Source organism: Lolium perenne, chromosome 7 (assembly GCF_019359855.2).
Source record: "Lolium perenne isolate Kyuss_39 chromosome 7, Kyuss_2.0, whole genome shotgun sequence".
In the NCBI taxonomy this organism is placed as follows: Eukaryota; Viridiplantae; Streptophyta; class Magnoliopsida; order Poales; family Poaceae; genus Lolium; species Lolium perenne.
The window spans coordinates 321,988,161-322,007,567 of record NC_067250.2 but is presented as its reverse complement, the minus strand read 5'-3'; the positions used below and the strand labels follow the sequence as shown (position 1 = coordinate 322,007,567).

Here is a 19,407-nt window from a genome sequence, read left to right as displayed (position 1 = left end):
AATCTCAACCGTTCTTGTGTGTTTAACTCAGGAGGATACCTTTTGGTGGTTTACACGGTTTTGAGATTGGAGTATATGAAAGCATAAGCCAAAATATATTAAAAATATATTTTATATAAAGATAGCATATGCATCTGAAAGCCAAAACGCCGCATCCCACATGTGTACAACCTATCATTTCTTATGTGTTGCCGCTTTAGCCTCTAGGTTCGGGGTTCCATTGAAAGTAAAGGTGGGTTTTCCACTTAAATCTCACCCTGACATGGGTACACAACATAACTAGATCACGTTTAATCCACCTAGAAACTATTGGGGAGTGGGTTGTGGGTTGTGGGGATCTAAAGGCCTTTGCCAAGTTGATCCGCTATCCCCGCTATTCTTTATTATTGATTCTTTGTCGGCCTTCGTCCAACACATTGTTCAATCTATTTGCCCAAACAAGAATAAAACCAAGAGGTGTAGCTTTTGACGATAGAGGAAATATAATCATAGAATGAAGATATCAACTACAATCAATATTTGCACCAACAAGATATAACAAGATATCAAAGATGCACACAACTAAGAGAAAAATAGAAAAAGAGAGAAAAAACAAACACATCTTGTGGTGAAGAAAATGGCAGTACCAGCACTCTAACCATCACCGAAGATAATACCTAGACTACAAAAGAGATTCTCTGAATGCAATACCTCCAAGAATGAAATAATGCACAAACGTTGTCGTCGCCCGATCGAAAATCTTGAGTTTTCACCCTGCAAAGGTGGTTGGCCATCCAAAGCCTATTGCGCATAGCTAACCACGCAAAAACTTGATCTTCGGCGGTGCCCAAGCTTTCCAAACCAACCTATTCATGCTAGTAGCCGTGGCCCCAGAGAATTGTGCCTTATATGCCAACTTGCGGGGTACTCACCCCTCGGTGTTATGTTCCAAAAATAGTTTCTTCAATCTCCTCTTGGAGGTGGATGGAGTTGAGGAGGGCCCAAAGCATAATATATTCTTGAATGTGCGGAACAGATAAGGACTCATCCAAAGGACACATACAATATAAAAGATGGTGTAGACAGAGACATGCATGTCTCGGTCTCCAAAGACTAAGAATAGAGATGCAAATGCAGTAGTGTTAGGGTACCCTCTACGCTCTATAGTTCAAAAATGAAATAAATACTTTGTTCATTTTGTTCAACCAAAGAGGATACCCTAATTGTCACACACTTGCATCTCTAACCTAGACCAAGTGATCGACATCGACCCGATGGTTAATTAACCGGAAAAACAGAAACCTGATACAAAATGATACCGGATTAGAGTTTCACGAGAAAATTTCCAAATTCACAAATATATGAGAAATAATAGAGACGGTCGCAAAGTTTCATATTTATATTTTGATTTCACTCGACCTTCTTTTGAAATGTTTATTGGTAGATGTCTAAAACCATAAAGCTACTCGATGTTCACGAAGGGCTGGTTGAGCACGCACTGCGAGTCCACTCCGATGCCGAGCTCCTCCATGGTCTGCCTGTCCTCTAGATCCTTGTCGGTGTAGCCGGTGGCGAGGCTGAGGTTGTGGTATGCACGCTACTAAAACCAAAAGATGTAGCTTTTTACGATAAAGGAAATACAATAATATCATGAAGATACCAACTACACCTAATATTTGCACCAACAACATGTTCAAAGAAATCATAAATGCACACAACTAAAAAAATAGAAAAGGAGAGACAAAGAAAACAAAGACATGCTGCGGTGGCAGTAGCAACACTCTAACCATCACCGAAGATGAAACCGGAACTATAAAAGAAATTCTCCGAAAGCAATACCTCTAGGAATGAAATACTGCACAAACGTTGTCATTGCCCGATGGAAAATCTTGAGTTCACCCTGCAAATCGTAACTCGGTACTCGAGTAGCACCACACAAAAAAAAAGCAATCCACATGTGTTGTCACCCCTCTTTACGAGATTGTAATAAACATATGAATTTTCCACTAAACTTCCATGCAAAACACAGTTCAAAAATTAACTACTGGATATTAAGATACTCCTTTTAATAAAGTACCGGAGCAAAGCATTAACACTCCGTGAACATATGTGATCCTCACATCACTGCCATCCCCTCCGGTTGTCCCGATTTCTGTCACTTCGGGGCCTCGGGTTCCGGACAGCGACATGTGTATACAACTTGCAGGTAAGATCATAAAACAATGCATATCATGATGAAACAATAACATGTTCAGATCTGAGATCATGGCACTCGGGCCCTAGTGACAAGCATTAAGCATAACAAGTTGCAACAATATCATCAAAGTACCAATTACGGACACTAGGCACTATGCCCTAACAATCTTATGCTATTACATGACCAATCTCATCCAATCCCTACCATCCCCTTCAGCCTACAGCGGGAGAATTACTCACACATGGATGGGGGAAACATTGCTGGTCGATGGAGAGGCGTCGGTGGTGATGATAGCGATGATCTCCTCCAATTCCCCGTCCCGGCGGAGTGCCAGAACGGAGTTTCTGGTCCCGAGACGGAGTTTTGCGACGGTGGCAGCGTACTGGATGGTTTCGGCGACTTCGACTTCTTGTCTCGCGTTTTTAGATCAAAACCCTTAAGTAGTCCAGGAGGGGCGTCAAAGGCCAGCCGAGGAGGCCACACGCTAGGGCGGCGCGCCCCCCTCCTGGGTTGCACCGGCCTAGTGTCTGGGGGGCCTAGGCCTCCCCCAGGTCTGCCCTTCTGGCTCCGTGATTCTTCTGGAAAAATAAGACCTTCGACATAAATTCCGGGGATTTTCCTGAAAGTTGAATTTCTGCACAAAAACGAGACACCAGAGCAATTCTGCTGAAAACAGCGTTAGTCCGTGTTAGTTGTATCCAAAATACACAAATTAGAGGCAAAACAATAGCAAAAGTGTTCGGAAAAGTAGATACGTTTTGAACGTATCAATACCTTCATGACAAAAAAAATAGCTATTCCTCCACTCATATTGTCACAATAAACACCATAGAAGCCCCTAAGGCCGAGATGATTTCGAAGACGATGCACACGATCACTCCTCTAGCGTGTTTCACATAAAAATACTAGTTGGGAAATGCGTGTACTGAGAAGAACATCAAGCTCAAAAACTGTTGCGCCATTCCCTATACCTTGACAGTTCCAGCCGAAACAACTCATTGGTTCTAGTGACCTTCAAAAAACAATCTCCAACACGAACTAGCTAGCCAAGTGCCCGAGGACTCGACCCCATACAGACTAACCAAAGCAAAGATCACGGACAAGAGCGGTCCTAGGGACCGGACGAACATGCCAACCTCCAAGCGCTGCGCCTAAATCAGCCAAGAAAAATTCAACTGATCATTAATCTAAACCAAGATGGGTAGGCCACGCTGCACCACAAACAACCTAGACAACATGTCAATAGGGGTCCAAGGAACCAGATGGACAGACAAGGCTCCTAGATGCACCTCCGTCGCAAAGATAGACATGGATGATGCGGCTTTTCAACCATACGGGAGGCCTCGGGTACCGGAAATTCCTTTTTATCTTGAATGCATATGCATCTTTTATCTGGAAAATAAATTTTGAAAAATTTAGAAACAAAATTCATCTCCAGTTCTATGTGGGCATGTATTGTTCCGCAGACATTTTGTGCCATGTGTAGAAGATAAATAATGTTTCGAGAAATGCGTTGTTTTAGCTCTGAATTTTGATTATTTTACATAGCCTGCACCAAAAGTTATTGTTTTTCCGAAACAACTTTATAGGCATGTAGGATGTGGAATTGCACATGTTATTTTAACATTATTTAATATATTTAAAAAATATTTTAGCATAAAGATAGCATATATTGCCAAAACACCGCATCCCTCGAGTACAACCTATCATTTCTCATGTGTTGCCGCTTTAGCGTCTAGGTTCACGGTTCCATTGAAAAGAAATCCACCTAAAAACTATTGGGAAGTGGGTTGTGGGTTTTGGGGATCTAAAGGAATTTGCCAAGTTGATCCACTATCCCGTTATTCTTTATTATTGATTCTTTGTGGGTCTACATCCAACACATTGTTCCCTCTACTCTTCCAAAACAAGAATAAAACCAAGAGATGCAATTTTTACGATAAAGGAAATATAATAATATCATGAAGATACCAACTACACCTAATATTTACACCAACAACATGTTCAAAGAAATCATAGATGCACACAACTAAAAACACAGAAAAGGAGAGAAAAAGAAAACAAAAACATGCTGCGGTGAAGATACTTGCAGTAGCAACACTCTAACCATCACCGAAGATAACACCGGGACTACAAAAGAAATTCTCTGAAAGCAATACCTACATGAATAAAATAATGTACAAACGTTGTCGTTGCCCGATCGAAAATCTTGAGTTCACGCTGCAAATCGTAACTCGGTACTCGAGTAGCACCACACACAAAAAAAACAATCCACATATGTTGTCACCCCGCTTTCTGAGATTGTAATAAACACATGAATTTTCCACTAAAATTACATGCAAAACACAGTTTAAAAATTAACTTCATATAGCACGTTCAATCGACTTATAGAAAACTATTACTAGTATTATGTTTCACCGGTAATTAATCCTATACTGTCGAAACTAGCCTATCTAGCTTAGCAATCTATGCCAGAGGGGCAACTTGATGAAAAGCCTACGGTAGAAGCGGATCCCGAGCTCCAAGATAGACGTTTAGGACGCGGCTCCCCGTCAGCGGTGGCACCTGCGGCATCGAGTCAGGCTTCTCTCTCTCGGCGAACACCCGCTGCATAACGATCTTGTTGTACTCCGCGTGGCTACCTCTGAACAAGACGCGTGGCACTGTGCCCGCCGCTCCTGCCCCTCCTCGGCAGCAGCCTCGAGCCGGTACTCGATGTTCACGAAGGGCTGGTTGATCACGGTCTCGTTGCTCCACTCCATGATGCCGAGCTCCTCCATGGTCTGCCCGTCCTCCAGATCCTTGTCGGTGTAGCCGGTGGCGGGGCCGCGGTTGTGGTATGCACGCTGCGTGGCGACGGGCACCCCCTCGGCCGCCTCCACGAGCTCCTTGACGCGGCGCACCGTGGTCGTGCGGTACACCTTGACCATCAGCACTGGACAGCGCGCACGCGGCCTCGGTGTGGTGCCACGGCATCCGGTGGACGTACACCATCGAACGAACAGTTGGTGGCGCCCCAGTCAGTCAGCGAGCCTGCTGCCGTTCCTCAGATCACCTGTCGGGATTGGTACGTGATCTGCTGCCGGTCCGCCGGCATGCCCGTCGCCGCGCGCCTCGTACCTGGCCTTGATGGTGTCCACGGTGTCGATGCTCGACAGGCCGGACATGATGTGGGTGGAGACGGGACAGCACAGGTTGCGGACCCACACATCCATCTGAGCTGCACCGTGGACGAGTCGGCCACGCGCGCGCGCGTCCTTTTAAGATGGACCGGACCGCGTCATTCGCGCATGCGTCGCTGTCCTGCTTGCATGCATCAATCGCGCGCGTGACAAAAACTGAAGCCGGTGTCCACCTCCCGCGCGCGTGCGTGCGTGCGTACACCGATCGAAGCCAGCCTGGATCGTTGCGCGACTACAAATCCATGCGTGCGTGCGTGCGTGCGTACGGAACCGAAGCCGGCAGCCAGCCAGCTACAGTGCATCATTTCGATTTGGGTTTGGGTTTGTATGCAAAAGAAGAAAAAAAAATGGAGCCGGGATCGATCAGCTCACCTCATCCCAGTTTTATAACGTAGGTCCAATTTTTTTCTTGGATTTGGGGCGACCGTATACGTACACCGGAACCGTCGATGGATCAATCGCGCACGTGCATACCGATTACCCAAGCCGGTGGTTCAATTCACTCATCCTGGAACGCCCTAGTGTAGTCTCCCTCGCTGGCCTCAACATGGGAGGGAATACCCGTGCACGAAAGAAACTAACTAGACGCAACAAGAAACAACTACAACACCAAAGTTCCACTACAAAAGGAGGAAAAACAAAGATTGAAGCTCTATTCTTGTCCTTCACAAACGTAAGAAATAATCAAGCTGGAGAACAACATTCCCATGCCCTAAGCATTAGTACTTCAAATTAGAAAACAATATGGGTATATAATGATTTTTTTTTAATGGGTACGGGTCCATAAGGACCCGGATGCTGCCTCATTTATAAACGGTGGAATAAGAAGTTACAGGGGAGTCAACAGACAAACTAGGAACTACAGAAAGACCCCAGAAAATAGATACAAGGTCCTCAGGACAAAAAGATAAAAATCTATCGGGTCCTCGAGATCCTTCTCCACCATCAAGAGCTGAGCTCCGCCGCCGCGCCAGGAATACCGGCACCGGGGACGAACCACTTGGACCAGCACCACTGGAAGGTGCGCAGCAGCAGGAGCTGAAGATCCTCCGCATCGGCTTGAAGCCTGGAGGAAGATAGACCATCGAATCGAGGCCAAGGAGGGTCGCCCTTCGACCATGATGTGCAGAGGCAGGGCGGAGGTAGCCGCCGGCTTGAGTCCTCCGCTGAAGAACTTCTGAAACGAGAGCAAAGAAGCTCTCCGACGCAGCAGATGTTCCCCGCCGTCTCCAAGCCACCGCTCCCTAAACAACCGCAACTCCCCATCCCCCCTCGCCGCCACGGCCGGCCAGGGAAAGGAGAAAGACCACCCAGAGAAGCTTGTGCTTGGCACGGGATAAAGGCCCTTTCTTTATGGAGTAGCCCGCCGCCCAGATCTTCACCGCATCCGACTCCGACCGTCGGAGAAGAAGGTCGCAGGCCGGCTCTAGATCTCGGCCAAGAGATCTAGTAGCCAACTCCCGGCATAAAGCCAAGAAAACCTAGATCTACTAGAACTATACACTAACCTAGCTCCGGCGCTTCCCCTAGGCCATCTCCGACCGGCTACGCCGGCGGAGAGGCCGTCGGATCGGCCCGGTCTCCGGTGGGAGACTCTCAGTTATTGTAGCGGGAGGAGAGAGGGGAGGGGGGAAATGAGCGGTTGGGTATATAAGGATGGAGTAACGAGAAATATCACACCCATAATCAAAACTTTTGAAATAAAGCTAGGGATAGACATTGCATGTTAGGAAAATATAAAAAGATAAAAACTTGACGACACTACACCGGGTCCACCATCCACTTCATCAGCATGACCGGTGCCTGTTCCGGGCTGCATCGGCCTCCCTCATCAAGGACACCACACTCCGCCAACCCCATCAACATGACCGCCTGTTCTCAAGGAGGGTACCCTCACACCGGCTCTCCGTCACCCCATCGACACACGGTCGGATGAGCTAAGGGTGGGGCTTGTTCCGAGCGAGGTATGTAGGCTTAGCGACGAATGAAGAACTTTGATATGCAATGTAAGCCTAGCTGCAATCTACTAGTAACAAAGACACATTTTTTGTTTTCTTTCATGCATGTTTAGATGCCTTGAAAACTACTACTAGCTAGTAGCAAATACAATACCCATTGCATTCACAATTACTTGCTTTATAGGTTTTGTCAAACTTAAATTTTATGAACTTTGACCAAAAATTTAGAAAAGTATATCGATATTTACAATATCATATATATTGTACTAGAACAGATATAAAGTATTATATATATTTGATATTATGGATATCAATATTTTTGGTTATATTTGTGATTAAGTTTTGTAAAGTTTGATTTTGACTAAACCTAAAACACGAAGTAAATAGAAGCGGAAGGAGTATATGTGATATGGTTCCTTTTTTTTTGAGCAAGTAATAATCGAACACGTGTTTGGATTTTGTGCCATGGGTAGAAGACAAATAATGTTTCGAGAAATGCCTTGTTTTAGCTCTGAATTTTGATTATTTTACATAGCCTGCACCAAAAGTCGTGTTTTTCTGAAACAACTTTATAGGCATGTAGGATGTGGAATTGCACACGTTATTTTAACATTATTTAATATATTTAAAAACTCTTTTAGCATAAAGATAGCATATATTGCCAAACCACCGCATCCCTGGAGTACAACCTATCATTTCTCATGTGTTGCCGCTTTAACCTCTAGGTTCACGATTCCATTGAAAACAAATCCACCTAAAACCTATTGGGGAGTGGGCTGTGGGTTGTGGGGATCTAAAGGCATTTGCCAAGTTGATCCACTATCCCGTTATTCTTTATTATTGATTCTTTGTGGGTCTTCATCCAACACATTGTTCCGTCTGCTCTTCCAAAACAAGAATAAAACCAAGAGATGTACTTTTATGATAAAGGAAATATAATAATATCACGAAGATACCAACTACACCTAATATTTACACCAACAACATGTTCAAAGAAATCATAGATGCAAACAACTAAAAACACACACACAAAAAAACAAAGCGGTGAAGATACTTGCATTAGCAACACTCTAACCATCACCGAAGATAACACCGGGACTACAAAATAAATTCTCTGAAAGCAATACCTACAGGAATGAAATAATGCACAAACGTTGTCGTTGCCCGATCGAAAATCTTGAGTTCACCCTGCAAATCGTAACTCGGTACTCGAGTAGCACCGCACAAAAAAAAAACAATCCACATATGTTGTCACCCCGCTTTCTCAGATTGTAATAAACACATGAATTTTCCACCAAAATTACATGCAAAACAGTTCAAAAATTAACTTCATATAGCACGTTAGAAAACTATTACTAGTATTATGTTTCACAGGTAACTAATCCTATACTACTGTCGAAACTAGCTTATCTAGCTTAGCAATCTATGCCAGAGGGGCAACTTAATTGATGAAAAGCCTACGGTAGAAGCGGATCCCGAGCTCCAAGATAGACGTTGAGGAGGCGGCTCCGCGTCAGCGGCGGCACGGGCGGGGTCGAGTCCGGCTTCTCTCTCTCGGCGAGCAGCCGCTGCATAACGATCTTGTTGTACTCCGCGTGGCTACCTCTGAACAAGACGCGTGGCACCCGTGCCCGCCGCTCGGCAGCAGCAGCAGCACCTGCCCCGAGCCGGTACTCGATGCTCACGAAGGGCTGGTTCATCACGGTCTCGTTGCTCCACTCCATGATGCCGAGCTCCTCCATGGTCTGCCCGTCCTCCAGATCCTTGTCGGTGTAGCCGGTGGCGGGGCCGCGGTTGTGGTATGCACGCTGCGTGGCGACGGGCACCCCCTCGGCCGCCTCCACGAGCTCCTTGACGCGGCGCACCGTGGTCGTGCGGTACACCTTCACCATCAGCACCCTGGACGGCGCGCATCCGGTCGACGTACACCATCGAACGAACAGTTGGTGGCGCCCCAGTCAGCGAGCCTGCTGCCGTTCCTCACCTGTCGGGATTGGTACGTGATCTGCTGCCGGTCCGCCGGCATGCCCGTCGCCGCCCCGTACCTGGCCTTGATGGTGTCGGTGCCCGACAGGCCGAACATGCCGTGGAGGTGATAGAAGAAGGGGTCGCGGAAGACGCAGCGTGGCAGCGTGGACGAGTCGGCCACGCGCGCGTACTTTTAAGATGGATCAATCGCGCGCGTGAAAAAACGACCTTTACGTGCGTGCGCGCGTGCGTACACCGAATCCATGCGTTCGTCTTGTACGGAACCGAAGCCGAAGCCGGCAGGTGGGATGGACCACGTCTTGTGTTGCCAGCCTGGATCCCAACGAATTATTACTTAATTAAACGTTGCGCCACTACAAATTAATCCATCCCTCGCTGTCGCCCTGACCATGCATGCAACGATACGTACGTCATTAACCCAGCCAGCCAGCCAGCCAGCTACAGTACATCATTTGGATTTGGGTTTGGGTTTGGGTTTGGGTTTGGGTTTGAATGGAAAAGAGAAAAAAAATAGCGTCGCAGGTGGAGCCGGGATCGATCAGCTCACCTCATCCCAATTTTATAACCCAATTTTTCAAAATAATAATCGATCAGCCATCCTTCTTTCCTCAAGGGCGTCAGATTGTCGTCCCTCCTCACCCCCGCCATGTACCGGGGGAAACCCCAAGACAAGTTGAGTCTACACCATAGTAAATGACACAATGCATGACACCACATATATGTTACTACCCACTAAGGCCTGGTTTGGTGCCAGTGTTTTTCTGTGTTTTGACGAGTGTTTTGAGGAGTGTTTTGGGTGAAAACACCAACCACCCAAAACACTACTCAAAACACTACAAAACCCCTTTCACCTAAAACACTTGTCAAAACACTTGTTTGGAACACGGGTTTTGCAAACTAGTGTATTCAAGTGTTTTCAACACAAATGAATAAAAATTCAATTTTTTTTGACATTTTAAACTAGACTTGTATCACAAGTAAAAATCCAATCTTTTTAGCACACTAGAAGAACATCTCTCATATCGATAATACAAAACATCAGTATCAGAAGCACATGACAAGCCAACAAAGAGCTCAAACTTTCAGTCTATAGGTAGGGTACCACAGAGGCCGCACATCAAACACAGTGGAACAGAAACAAGTCCCAGGTATCGGAGCGAGTGTATCAATGTTTTGAAGCAGCTGAGCAAGAGAATGCAGAAAATAAACTGTATGATGTACGCAAAGTTTACCACAAGCAAAAGTGACAATTTTGTGAAAAAAAGATAAATAGAAAGTACCAGCAAACAATCTAAAATGTGTATTAGTACATTGCAGTCAGAATGTCGACTGCCTAGGACTCTCAGTTACTACTAGATTCACAAACATCTCTACAAGCAACAATGCATCTCGAGCATACAGTAAGCATTTTGCGCCTAAAATTATCAAACACAAAGCATGCAAACAACAATCGATCAATAGCTCAGCATTATAACTAAATTATCAACAGTAAATAAGTTTACTGTCAGATCTGTCCCCTACTCCCTGGCAAAACTAGTCCAGTCCAGGACCATACTGGCAAGATCTGTCCCCTACTCCCTAGAATTCAACCAAATCTCACATTCAGGAACCCTAGAAATCAAAAAAAGGAGGAGTATCTGAAGTACATGGAGAGGATGCGGTGGGGTGGATGATACTCACGATTGACTCCATCTTCGACCGAGAGGAGGGGCGGCGGCAGGAGCGTCGGCGGCGGCAGGAGTGTCGGCGGCGAGTCAGAGGGAGCGGCGGCTTTGTTCTTGCGGCGAGTCAGAGGGATCGTCGGCGGCGGCGTCGGCTCGGAACGGCGGCAGCAGCTTCGGCTTGGGACGGCGGCGGCAGCGGCGGCTTCCTCGCCCTCGCCCTCTCGTCGCCAGCTCTCGTCCTTCCACGAGAAAACGCGAGGGGGTGGACGCGTTTTCCTTCCACCCCAGCCCGACGGGTTTCCGCCGGTTTCGTTGGGCTTAAACATGTCAAATCCGGTCCACCGAACAGCCCATAGGTGTTTCGAGGTGTTTTCGGGTGTTTTGCTCGAACCCGAAAAAAACACTCCAAATCCGGCCCAAACACTTCTAAAAACACTGGCACCGAACAAGGCCTAAAGGGGTAGTAACTTATACTAGTAAGAGCATCTCTAACAGAGCCCGTAAATCCCGCCGGAACCGAACTTTTCCGGCGGATTTACCGGTTCGGGCTGAAATACGCGCAAATCAGAGCCCGTAAACATGGGCCGGCCCGAATCGAAAGTTCGGGGGCCCGAGAAATCCCCCGCACGGCCCCTATTAAAAGGGATCGCGGAGGGGAGTTCGGTTCGCAAACCCTACTCCCCTCCGCCGTCTCCTGCATTTGGCTATCCAAGTTTGGGTGGGAAAATGTGGGGTCTCGAAGTTTGGGCATAAGGGCAGCCTGAGGGGCGTGATGTAGCCTCTTGGGCTAGGGCGGGAGTACGCGTGAAAGATGCCTCGGTATGCGCCCTAGTGTACTCTCCCTCGCTGGCCTCGATATGGGATGGAATACCCGTGCAAGAAAGAAACTAACTAGACGCAACAAGAAACAACTACAACAACAAAAGTTCCACTACAAAAAGAGGAAACAAATATTGAAAGATTGAAGCTCTATTTCTTGTCCTTCACAAACGTAAGAAACAAATCAAGCTGAAGAACAACACTCCTATATCCTAAGCATTAGCACTTCAAATTAGAAAACAATATGGGCATATAAGGATGAAGTAAAGATAAGTATCACACCCAGGATCAAAACTTTTGAAATAAAGCTAGGGATCGACATTGCATGGTAGGAAAATATAAAAAAGGTAAAAACTCGACGACAGTACACCGGGTCCACCATCCACCTCATCAGCATGACCGGTAGGCCTGTTACGGGCTGCATCGGCGTCCCTCATAAAGGACACCACCCTCCGCTAACCCCATCAACACGACCGCCTGTTCTCAAGGAGGACGCCCTCGCACTGGCTCTCTAGCCACCCCATCGACACACTATCAGATGAGCTAAGGGTGGGGCTTTGTTCGAGGCGAGGTATGTAGGCTTAGCGACGAATGAAGAACTTTGATCTGCAATGTAAGCCTAGCTGCAATCTACTAGTAACAAAGATACATTTTTTGTTCTCTTTCATGCATGTTTAGATGCCTTGAAAACTACTACGTACTAGCTAGTAGCAAATACTATACCCCTGCATTCACAATTACTTGTGTTATAGATTTTGTCAAACTTAAATTTTATAAACTTTGACCAAATATTTAGAAAAGTATATCGATTTTACAATATCATATATATTGTACTAGAACAGATATAAAGTATTATATATATTTGATATTATGGATATCAATATTTTTGGTTATATTTGTGATTAAGTTTTGCAAAGTTTGTTTTTATAACTAAACCTAAAACACGAAGTAAATAGAAGCGCAAGGAGTATATGTGATGGTTCCATGTTTTTTTTTTGAGCAAGTAATAATCGAACACGTGTTTTGAGTTTAATTAGACACGTACTACCATTGGATTGCTCCTAGCAAGCTCATCGTGACAAGCTAGGTGATGACGTCCAAAACGATCGAGCCGGAGGCATTAAACCAGGCGTGCGCATGCATCGGCCATAATTGCGGCGGTGGAGAAAACTAAGGAGACGCGAATCAGATTTGGGAGTAATTATGCACGCAATCGAGGCGTCCCTCTTAATTAGCCTGCTGCTAATAACGCGATTTTGAGATAATCCGCCAGTCTCCCGAAGACTAGTCCTGAATCAGTCATCAACTCTCCCTTCCTCGCCACGAAGCCACCCAACCCGGAGCTCGCCGGCCGCCAGCAGCCGTGCCGCCTCTCCGTCGCCAACCCTCTAATCAAGCCTTCTCCTTGCGTGGAACCCTGCCGCCCGGCCGCCGTCGAGTGCCGCTCCAGCCCGGCCTCTCCTGCTCCCCGACCTCCCTCGTAAATCGTAACCGGCAAGGCCGCCCCATCCGCTCGCCGGTGCGGTCCTGCTCCGGCGCTCTTCCAGGAGGAGGACACGGACCGGTTCCTGCAGATGCGCGGCTCTCCTGGTCAGCGCTCCCTCCTCCCTTCACCTCACGGCCTCCCTTCTTTTCCCACTAACGTTGCTGCTGCATCTTCCCTCTTTGCAGCTCCTGAACGACGGTGGCACAGCCCGATGGAGCCGCATCACCATCCTGGAACGGGAGCCACGGCCGACCACCAGAACGCCAACCACCCCTACTCAACTCCGCCCGCTCCCCTCTGACGGGCCCAATGGTGAGACCTCGCATCATCGCTCGCCCTACCTCGTCGCGTCGTACGCTGCCCCTGACCTGGTTGTATGCACAGAAAAATACCATCTTCCACCGCTACACGAGAATTGCATCCATCCCGAGTGATGACGCCGGTCTCTGCTTCACATAGACTTCTATGATTACTGCAGCTGCTTTGCTTGTTCGGATGCCCACACACTTATTTTGAAGTTCAGAAATTGGAGCACCCATCTGGTGTTGCTACTTGTGAGGCACCACCCGTAATTAGAAGGAGTAGCTAGCTGTTCTTCTCATCTTGTGAACATATGTTCAGTTCAGAAATTTCAGAATTGATATGTCAGTGCAGATTTTGGATCCCTGCCAGTTTATTTCCAAAACGCAGTCAAGATTGCGTTTTCTAGATTGAATTAGGAACGGAATCTGTACTACTTTCCCCTTCAATAATATGCCACTAGTTACTGTCAGTCAAGAAATTTTATTCCAAAATAGAGGTAGGACCTGAATCTGAACTACTTTGCCTTTCTGTAATATGCCGTTATGTTTTTCTTTATGTCGTTCAGTTTTCAACCATCTCTGTAATTCTCTTTGATTCAAATTCTATGAAACACCGAATTATTGCTTCTTCCGCATTCAACTTTTATCTCCTCATTGTCTCTGAAGCGGGTATAGCTTGAACTTTTTCATCACATTTGTAACCTCATAAATATATGTGATAATGCACTTCCCATGCTTGATTTTTTTTTCATTTTCAGAACCAGCTATGCTTGTACATGGGAACTCGAGAACCTTTGTTGTTATATATATGTCTTCTAAATTCCATGTATCTCCCTTTATGCATGCAGTGATGCAAACGGAAGAGCTATTGGAGCTGTCCGATTACATGTAGGCCAAGGCGGCGGCGGGTGCAGCACTAACAACTTGCTCCATTTAGACGACTGTGGGGACAAGAATTGTATGGCTCATAGTAAGGTTAAATTTAATTATTTGCTTGTCAGCATTAGTCTGTTTATCAGCTAATTAGACAAACCCATTTTTGTTTTCTTATTACAAACCTAGTTCAGATTCATTGAAATACACAAGTGAACAAGAAAAATATCTACTGCCATTTATCTATTCTTCTGGAACATAGGTGGTTATGCTAATCTAAATGTTGTTGTCCCGTACCTCTACACGCTGGATCTGAAGGCTGGTTTACCGGATGCACTCACATCATGCAGGAGCTCACCACCAAGGCCCACCGCCATGACATTGACACCGCTGGTTAGGAGCTCGTCGACATTGACACCATAACGTCAAGCTTCTTCCTTTGAATGCTGGTAATATTTTGGAATTTCGAATATGTATGGCTTATAGATATTTACCTTGTAAAGCTCAATTGTGCATAAACCTGTCAGTCCAGCCGTGTATGTCGGCATCCAAGAGCAAGTCGAGATCCTACCAAAATCTCACGCTTCAAATAAAGAGGCCATGAGTGAAGAAACTGCTGAAGTTGCTAAAAAGAAAGTTAGTTCTTATCTTATTAGTCGAAAGGCAGCTATATCATTTACACCTATTTTATTCACTATTGGACCGGCCCGAGGAATCTTCAGTATTACTGCGCTAAATTCAATAGTTGTGTCGAAAAATCATTTTGTACCTCGATAAATTGTGGCTATATCTGCTGGGACCATACTTTCTTTTTACAGTTTCGGAATGTTGTTCGCTTGATTAGACAATAGTACTATAATCTACCTCTTGTGTTCTACCTATTGGGGTGATAAACAATGAACACATAACTTTTCATATGTTTGCGCGTACTGATAACCCGGATGTTGTTCTTCTGATAAAGTGATGAGAATATAGCTATACATGCATCTTATTTTCCCGTTTTATTCCTGCACTGCTTTTATTTGTCCCTGACTCCTTGTTGTTCTAAATTTGCTGCAGAGGAGTGCCGCCGCATTCTCTTGGCCTGCAGGTTGATTATACAACCGGAAATTCAGTTGCTCAAGGGTTAGATATACCAGGTTGGCTATGAACCTATTGTCTTAGTGAAGGTGTTTACCGTTACCGTATCTTGTAGTTTCCTAGTGGACTTGCTTGTCGATGTATAATATGAAGCTTTACTATGTACTTTTGTGATTTGGGCTGTTGTACAAATGTTGGAGCTCATCTTTTTGATGTTTTACGAGATGATAGAGGGAACTTTATTGCAGCTAGTAATAACAATGTAGACTATGATCTTGATAAAGCTAAGTGCGGGGCACTAGCGGCAAGATATAGGATCTACTTAGCTAATCATAGGCTACAATAGATTGATTATTCAATCTGATTGTTTGGAGATTATTAACTCATTGAATGAGGGAGGTTTTCACGGCGTTGGCAGCTGCACCGATCCTTGAAGATATTTGCAACCATGGAACATCTTTTTCTAGAGGGCGAGTATGATTATGTTCCTAGGAATGCTAATAGTGTAGCTCATGTTCTAGCAAAAAAATATGAAGCTCAACCATGTGTTTGGAGTGAGTAACCACCTAGTTTTACTATCAATTTGTTAATTCATGATGTAAGTGTGCTTGATTAATAAAGTCTAAAGCTGAGTCCTGTTGTTTCCCCTAAATCAAAGGCTGAAGCTCATTTTCCACTGCTCTCTACTAAATGTTCAGTATACATTGTGTGGATTTTCTTGGTTATCCTTAGCGATACAGATTTCTTGCACCATAATCTCAATATCATGCTCTTTCTTATGGTGTTTGATTCTCTTGTATATTAAAGCTAAAATATCATGCATAATGACTTGTCCTAATCTGGTTCTCAATTCATAAATAAGTGGTTATTTTTTGGTTAAGTAGACATCCATGTTTTCGTTGTGTCGATGTGTGCTACAATGGCGTCTCTAATTTACTACTAGTGGACAGGCTTAGCTGACCATCTTTATCGAGGGACAAAAACATGTGTGAGTTTCTGAGCCTTGTTTAGGAGTACTGATTAATGTTCTACACTAAATAATCTTACTCAATTGCCAGTACTACATTATATTCTAAATTGATCAGGTTTTTTTCTTCTTTCTAGTCAGTGCTCTTTAGAACCTGCCTTCAGAGGCCCAACAAGAATGTTACAAGCTTTGAATTTGTTTCTCGCCTGCATTTTGAAGTACATTCTGCTACACATTACATCTTATTTGGAGGCCACGACTGGGCTATCTATCCAGAGCACTTTTGTGACCTTAAACCTTTCCACTTCTTAAAGCCAAGGTGGTGGTGATGGTGAGGATGGGCGGCGGCAAGATTAGAAACGACGACTTGCTCCACTTGATGTTGCTAGGGATAAGAGCAGCTATGACGACTCATTAATAGGTGCATCCTGCTGCTTTTGTATGACTTTGTGTTGTTTTTGTGCTCCTCGTGCAACACAATATTTAGTGTACAAAAGGTTGTATCTGATTTCGACATAGCGATTACAAATTTAACCTGTATGTAGCTATTGTTCAGTATTTGGTTTTGGTAACCTGGCATTGGACCTCTCATTTTGATAGACACCCCAGATAGAGTCTGCCTGGTTGTCGGTGGTGTTTCTAGTGGTAAACTATCACGACAGCTTAATGGTTGCCTCCCTGACTCCCTGTTTGGTAAATGCGTCATTTTCTTGCTTAATAGTTTTCACTATTTATTCACCATAGCTTGATGCATGATGCTACTTTATGTGTGCAACATAAATACTGTGTGTATGGAAGTAGTTGTTATGTTCAAATACTTGGAAGTACATGCATTTAGCACTTGATTTCTATGTTCGAATACACTACTCTTTTCCAATGTTTATTTGCTATGATATTCTATCTTTCTTACTGTTGGGTCTGCAGCTTGAGTTCTTTAAAAACCCGAATTTTATCTAGTGTTGATTGCACTTGTTGGAGCTGATATGGAGCACTAGTTCAAAGGAGTTACTCTTTTGTGAGTCAACACAATGCTGCCACCTTATAAGGATGAGTTTTGTTGTTTGAAATGGTTGAGCTGCTGATGGTTATATAGAAAGTCTGATTTGCGCCCGTAAGGATGAATTATGTTTGAATAGTACTTGAGGCGGGTTGTTTAAACTTTAGCAGTTTTTTTGAATTATATGCTATTTGTTGTGTGGGTGGATGTCCGAAAAAGAGCAAATGTCAGGCCAAATTTTCAATTTTTTACTGAAGTTTAGTTGATTATCGAGGCTAACTTTTAGTTTTGTGTTCTTTATATTTTGTGTAGTTTTCTTGGCTAGCATCGTGGTTACAATAATTTCTTCTTGTAGAAATAACCCTTATTAGTATGTATCAATTGCTGACTAAACAAGCTAGGCAAACTGCTACTATTGTCTGGATGTTCAATTTTCCTCTGTGTAGAGCGTTATGTTAACTTTAAAGGAATATGTCGCCTACTTGTTCCCTGATTGCCAACTGACATGGACTTTTTTAGAATTAATATATCTTTTAAATTCGGACCAGTTCTGACTACTTCTGTTTTCTTTGTGTTTTTGTATCTTAGGGGAGAAATGGAGCTGGACAGTAGAGGTGGCCATTGCTGCTTTGGATCGAGCCGATCGACAACGTGGGTTTAGGGACGCTTTTGGTTGCTGCCTCCCGTGTCATGTGGGGTCAAGTCGTGTGGGATTGCAACAAGTGCTTATTTGCACTAATAGTAGTTGTGAGACGCATTGGGAGCAACACAAACTATTTTGGTTGACCTCATCGTGTGTAATGATCTAGATTATAATTTCACTCGAATAGATTGAGTTCTGAATTCAGATTTAGCATTTAGAGAAAGTGCTCATAAATAGTAGTTTCAGTTCTGATGTATGAAATTGATAAAGTTCAACTCTTTATAATTTTTTTGATAGGCCAATCTCTGTTTGGTCCAGCTCATGTTGCCATTCATGATTGTTTAAAGTGTGTTGCTGGCTAATGGTTTAGCTTTGCTATAGGAGGTACAATATCTAGTTGGAGTATGTATTTACGTGCAGATTCCACACAATTAGTTGTTGGGTTTTATCACCACAACCCGAATCACTAACTCACTGAAAAATTGTTGCTTGTGTTTATTCTGAGCAAGAGTTCATCTACTAGAAGGTAATTGAAATGCCTCCCCTGTTTTTCCGAGGCCCTAGTGTCATGTATTTGCCTCTCGCAACTATTACTACACACAAGCTTAATTATTTGGGTTTCTTTGGGCTGGCCATTCAACGCAACTATTACTACACACAAGCTTAATTATTTGGACGTGTTTTCTTTATTCTGTCATTAAGTGGCATTTCTTTGTTTTATTTGCCAACATAATTCCTTATTTGTCCTCTTTGTATTTCAGGCTTTTGGTTCCAAGGCTTCGTGAGGTCGTGGAGGCCAAGGGGACCTCCCGCAAGAGGAAAATGGTCACCTACATCATCAGGTTAGTCTCTACATAGGGCCGTGATGCATTTTTATGTGTACAAGGTTGAAGACAAATATAGTTGTACATGTAGTGTAACTGTTCTGTTCCGCCTGTGAGTGTTCATTTCGTTGTAGTTCGCAGATAGTTTTGATTGATTTGTGAACTCATAATTTGTCTGACATATGGCAGTCTCTACATAAGACGATATTTCCGAGCGTTTGTCGTATTAACCTGGGATGCGAAAATTATGATTGATTTCTTGTTCCTTTTCCGCAGGCATGCAGTCCATCGTCTTTTTCAGGGGGGGCAGCAGCTTAAGACAGACGCCTTCAACTCCTGTTGGCCTGACTGTTGGCTTCGATGTCCTCAAGCAACAGCCGTAGGGAGGTGCTCTGGTGGCTTGAGATTAACTAAGCGGTCCCGTCAAGTCCTCATTGTCTCCTGGGT

The 19,407-nt window shown here is 44.6% G+C and overlaps 1 long non-coding RNA gene across 3 annotated transcripts; it reads left to right on the top strand.

Moving 5' to 3' along the window:
• The first annotated feature begins 13,450 nt into the window (after positions 1 to 13,450).
• LOC139834143 (uncharacterized) lies at positions 13,451 to 16,918 on the top strand. Of its 3 annotated transcripts, XR_011749541.1 has the most exons (6): positions 13,451 to 13,586; positions 14,425 to 14,551; positions 14,768 to 14,898; positions 14,982 to 15,085; positions 15,509 to 15,588; positions 16,811 to 16,918. It is a non-coding gene; the product is annotated as an uncharacterized lncRNA (long non-coding RNA). The 3 variants fall into 3 exon arrangements; XR_011749540.1 differs by lacking the exon at positions 14,982 to 15,085 and having other exon boundaries at positions 14,800 to 14,898; XR_011749539.1 differs by lacking the exon at positions 14,982 to 15,085.
• The last annotated feature ends 2,489 nt before the right edge of the window (positions 16,919 to 19,407 follow it).